The following is a 5,804-nucleotide window of genomic DNA, read 5'->3' on the forward strand; positions in this document are numbered from 1 at the left end:
AGCAGTATACAGAACATCATAATTGGAGCCAAAACATTACATCATGGCTGCAGCCCAACAGAGAGAACACAGTGGCAGCGCCGGATTAGAGGAAACTGACAAAGGTGAGTTTATTTTATTTTTTTACTGCTCAAACCTCCCTGCAGTTTGTCCCTGAAAAAAATAATTTTGACAACCTCTAAAAAGGGGTTATCCTGGTCTAAATTTTTCCCTTTCCCTGTGTTTCCCTGACAGGCCCTGCAACTTACTAACGCACTTGCACTACTTTTTCTGTCTCACTTTGGGGATCAGGAGAATGGTCAGAAGACTGTGCCTTCTGTAGAGACTGTATTTCTTCTGACATCACAACCAGGCCTCCCATGATGCCCTCCGTCAGAATTCCCGTCCGTATGGTCTGATGTCAGCCCCATGTGATCTTGGAATGGACTGGTTAAAGCTCTCAAACCACATGCAGGGTGTGAAGGTCTTACCTTGTCCTCACAGTGATGCCATTTTGGACATGCAGTCTCTTATAACCTCTGAGTGCATCATCACTTGCCTGCTGCCTGGGTGTCGCACAGTGATGATGTGGCAACACCTGACTATATCAGTCTGTTCAGGCTTCAGGTTCATTGCCCTTGCGTTTGTTCTCCAAGGTGCATCTCTGGCTGTCTGAGCTCTTTGTGTGTTCCTGTGTATGATCCGGCCTGGCTGACGTTTCCTCTGGCTCTCGACCCCGCATCGGCAGACGTACCCGCTTTGGATCTGACCCCGGCTTGGACGACTACCCGCTATGGACCTGACCCCGGCTTGGACGACTACCCGCTTTGGACCTGATTTTGGCTTCGACGACCTGCATTGTACTTGACCAGCTTCTTCCTAACCTCGCTGTCCTTGATGGATGTTTATTTATGTTCCTTTAAATAACAACTTTATTTTACCTGCGTTTGCATGTGGTCTGGTTTCCTGGCTCCCGTGACATTACGCAAGGGCCATGAATCCTGCCGATGCAGGTACTCCCACGCTCCCTATGCTGGTCTCTAGGCTCGATCAACAAGATCACCTTTTGGGTCAGTTCGCACAGGCGTTGCAGACGTTGCTTGCACGCGCCACAAACCTTCCTCCTGGTGCTGCTGGGCTGGTGGTTACTCCTGCTGCAGCTCCCATTGCCACTCCTGCTCCTGCAGTTGCAGCTGAGGTCCCTGTTTCCAGAGGGATGGATGGTTCAGCCCCCCTGCCACAGCGATATGGGGGTGAACTGAGTCAGTGTCGCGGCTTCCTAAACCAAGTGGGAATATATTTTGAGATGGTCCCTCAGGCGTTTCCTTCTGATCGGTCCAAAGTGGGCTTCCTGATTTTGTTGCTCTCGTACAAGGCCTTGGCCTGGGCGAATCCCTTATGGGAGAACAATAAACCTGTGATACGCGATTACCCGTGTTTTGTTGCCTCCTTTCGTAGGGTATGCGATGTACCTGCTCATTCTGCCTCTGCTGCAAAGCAGCTCCTGTCCATTCAACAGGGCATACGAACCATATCTGAATATGCCATTGAATTCCATACCCTGGCTGCATAGGTGGGTTGGAATAATGAGGCACTGGTGGCTGCCTTCATGCATGGTCTCTCTGATGCATTGAAGGACGAGGTTGCGGCTAAGGATCTTCCTGATGAGCTCGAGGCTCTCGTTTCCTTCCTGATTTTGATTGATACCAGGCTCAGGGAGAGTCCTTCATTTAAGGAGCGCCTGCGGAGTCCTCCTAACAGATTGGCTCCTACGTTTTCTTTTCTACCCATTCCTCCCTCACCTCCCACGCCTCCTGGGGATGGTGCATCTGGCAGTGAATCTATGACTGAGCGGGCCTTTAGGAGGAGGGAGGTCCGGTGCCTGTATTGCGGTTTCAGTGGGCATTTCCTGAAGTGATGCCCGACCCGTCTGGGAAACGTTCGCACCTAAGGTCTTCTCGGGGGCAGATCTTGGGTGGAATTTCCTTGTCCCCGCCTTTCTGTAAAGATAAACCGCTGATCACAGTTGTCCTCTCCTGGACAGGGGGCACAGCAGTTACTCAAGCATTGGCGGACTCTGGTGCATTTGTTGCTGCAAATTCCATACCCATACCCCTGCAGCCTCGTGTTACTCCACTGGCCATCAAGGCCACTGATGGGAGACCTCTGCGACTGGCGCAGGTTACCCACGAGACTGTTCCAGTCGATATGGCGAGTGGGGCTGTTCACAGGGAATCTGCCTGTTTTCAGGTTATTTCATCCCCGAATTACTCCATGGTTTTCGGGTTCCCTTGGCTTCAGCGGCACAATCCGACCTTTAATTGTCAGTTGGCCGAGATCCTCTCTTGGTCTCCACAGTGTGGCGCTGTTTGCATAAATGGGCCTGTTAAGGTACTTTGTACATTCTCGGATTCTGTGTCGCCTCCTGAATATCTTGAGTATTTGGATGTATTTGACAAGATGCGCTCTGGTGTCCTTCCTCCTCATCGTCCCTACGATTGTGCTGTAGATCTGCAACCCGATGCCATTCCCCTCGTGGCAGGGTTTATCCTCTTTCCGTTGCGGAGAATAAGGCAATGGAGAAGTACGTTGCGGACGCGCTTTTCCGGGGACAAATTCGCAAGTCCACTTCTCCAGCGGGTGTTGGCTTGTTCTTTATAAAGAAAAAGGGAGGTGAGTTAAAACCTTGCATTGACTATAGGGGTCTCAATCGCATCACTGACAAGAATGCATACCCGATTCCGGTGACTACCAAATTGTTCGAACGCCTCAAGGGAGCAACGGTCTTTACCAAGCTTGACCTCGTATGAAGAGTGTATATATGAAGGGCAGCATATAACCTCGTAAGTATCAAGGAGCGTGACGAGTGGAAGACCGCGTTTAACACCAGAATCGGTCATTATGAATATCTGGTCATGCCTTTTGGCTTGTGCAATGCGCCCGCTGTCTTCCAGCAGTTCAATAAGGATGTCTTTCGTGATACAGTCCTGATCAAAAGTTTAAGACCACTTGAAAAATGGCAAAAAATCATATTTAGCATGGCTGGATCTTAACAAGGTTCCAAGTAGAGCTTCAACATGCAACAAGAAGAAATGGGAGTGAGACAAAACATTTTTTGAGCATTCAATTTAATGAAAACAACGAATAAACTGAAACAGGCTGTTTTTCAGCTAATCAAAAGTTTAGGACCACACCTCCAAAAAAAAACTAAACCCCCCCAAAACAGAAATCCAACTTCCAAACATGAACTCAGTAATGAGTAGCTTCGCCTTTATTGTTTATCACTTAAAAAAATTAATTTTGGCATGCTTGATGCAAGCGTTTCCAAGTGGTGAAGACGGCCACAAGAAGGCCATCTACTGTGTGGAACTGTTGTTCATTTTTGTAAACTTCCCTTGCCATCCATCCCCAAAGGTTCTCAATTGGATTTAGATCAGGAAAACATGCAGGATGGGCCAAAAGAGTGATGTTATTCTCCTGGAAGAAGTCCCTTGTCCTGCGGGCATTGTGTACTGTAGCGTTGTCCTGTTGAAAAACCCAGTCGTTACCACACAAACGAGGGCCCTCAGTCATGAGGAATGCTCTCTGCAACATCTGGACATAGCCAGCGGCCGTTTGACGCCCCTGCACTTCCTGAAGCTCCATTGTTCCACTGAAGGAAAAAGCACCCCAGACCATTATGGCGCCCCCTCCACTGTGGCGCGTAGAAAACATCTCAGATGGGATCTGCTTGTCATGCCAGTAACGTTGGAAACCATCAGGACCATTAAGGTTAAATTTTTTCTCATCAGAGAATTAAACTTTCTTCCACCTTTGAATGTCCCATGTTTGGTGCTCTCTTGCAAAGTCCAAACGAGCAGTTCTGTGGCGTTCAAGGAGACAAGGTCTTTGAAGACGTTTTTTGTTTTTGAAGCCCTTCAGTCTCAGATGCCGTCTGATGGTTATGGGGCTGCAGTCAGCACCAGTAAGGGCCTTAATTTGGGTCGAGGATCATCCAGTGTCTTGACGGACATCCTCCGGCTCAGTGTTGATGAAATTTTTTTGGGCCTTCCACTTGACTTTTTTGTTCCATAACCCTCAGGATCATTTAAGAAATTCCAAATGACTGTCTTACTGCGTCCCACCTCAGCAGCTATGGCGCGCTGTGAGAGACCCTGCTTATAGAGTTCAACAACCCGACCACGTTCAAAAAGTGAGAGTTTTTTGTCTTTGCCATCACAACGTGTGAATACCTGACAATGAATCCACATCTTTGCACTGATTTGGCATTTTAAAGGCATGTGGTCCTAAAATTTGGATCAGCTGAAAAACAGCCTGTTTCAGTTTAATCGTTATTTTCAATTAATTGAATGCTCAAAAAATGTTTTGTCTCACTCTCATTTCTTCTTGTTGCATGTTGAAGCTCTACTTGGAACCTTGTTAAGATCCAACAATGTAAAATATGATTTTTTGCCATTTTTTAAGTGGTCTTAAACTTTTGATCAGGACTGTATGTTGCAGCATTGTGTGGTGGTCTATTCGGATGACATCTTGGTTTATTTGGACTCCATTGAATCACACTACCTGGATGTCAGATAGGTGCTTCAAGGGTTACGTAGGAATGGACTTTTCTGTAAGCTTGAGAAATGTGAATTTCACCTGTCTCAGGTTGCTTTCTTGGGCCATATCATTTCTGCTGAAGGGTTCTCCATGGACCCTCAGAAGGTTTCGGCAGTTCTGCAATGGCCTCGCCCCAGTGGTCTTGTTCCATTCAGCATTTCCTTGGGTTTGCCAACTATTATGTAAAATTTATCAGGAACTGTTCCGCATTGGCCAAATTGACTAAGAAGGGCAGCGATCTCCACGATTGGACGCCTGCTGGTTCCCAGGCTTTTGAGGGCCTCAAGTCTGCTTTTGCTTTGGCTCCGATTCTGTGTCATCCCAATCCTGGTTTGCCCTTTGTCCTAGAGGTGGATGCGTCTGAGACAGGAGTAGGCGCCTGATGGACCCTTGCTTCCTTGTAGGTTCTACTCTAAGAAGCTGTCTCCAGCAGAATGTAATTGCGAGATTGGAGACAGAGAGTTCTTGGCTTGGCTCTCAAAGAGTGGAGATATTTGTTCGAAGGTTCTGCGGTTCCGGTTCTCATTCTTACTGATCATAGGAATCTGACGCATCTCTCGGAGGCCAAGAGGCTTACACCCTGTCAGGCTAGATGGACCTTATTCTTGTCTCATTTTAACTATGTGGTCTCCTATTTGCCCGGCTTCAAGAATGTTAAGGTTGATGCCTTGTCTCGCCAGTATTCTGAATTTGTCCAGGAAGGACTCCATGCCGACGCCAGTCATACCTTCCGATCATATCCTGGCTGCTATCCGCACCAACTCGACCTCTCCTCTTGGGGAACGGATCTTGGCTGCTCAGTCCAATGCACCCACGGTGAGACCTGCTTGCAAATTTATTGTGCATGAGGGGTTGCGCATCAAACTGCTGCACACGTACTACAATTCAAGGACCGTCGGTCATACTGGTAAGAACCAGATGTCATGGGCTGTTTCCCGTCAGTTCTGGTAGCCGTCTCTCCGCACTAGTGTTGCCGCATGTTCTGTCTGTGCGCAGAACAAATCATCCCGCCGCCTACCCTTGGGTCTACTGCACCTGGCCATGGACTTTATTGTGGAACTTCCTGCATACCGAGGTTACACGGTTATCCTCATCGGTTCTTCAAGATGTGCCATTAATTGCTTTTCTAGCTGTGTGAAATGTAATTTTTACTTTCACTTTGTGTCATCAATAAATCTTATCTCCTCTAAATTACTAAAAGGTCATAAACACTTATTTAAAGGGAA

This window comes from Bufo bufo, chromosome 2, assembly GCF_905171765.1.
Source record: "Bufo bufo chromosome 2, aBufBuf1.1, whole genome shotgun sequence".
In the NCBI taxonomy this organism is placed as follows: Eukaryota; Metazoa; Chordata; class Amphibia; order Anura; family Bufonidae; genus Bufo; species Bufo bufo.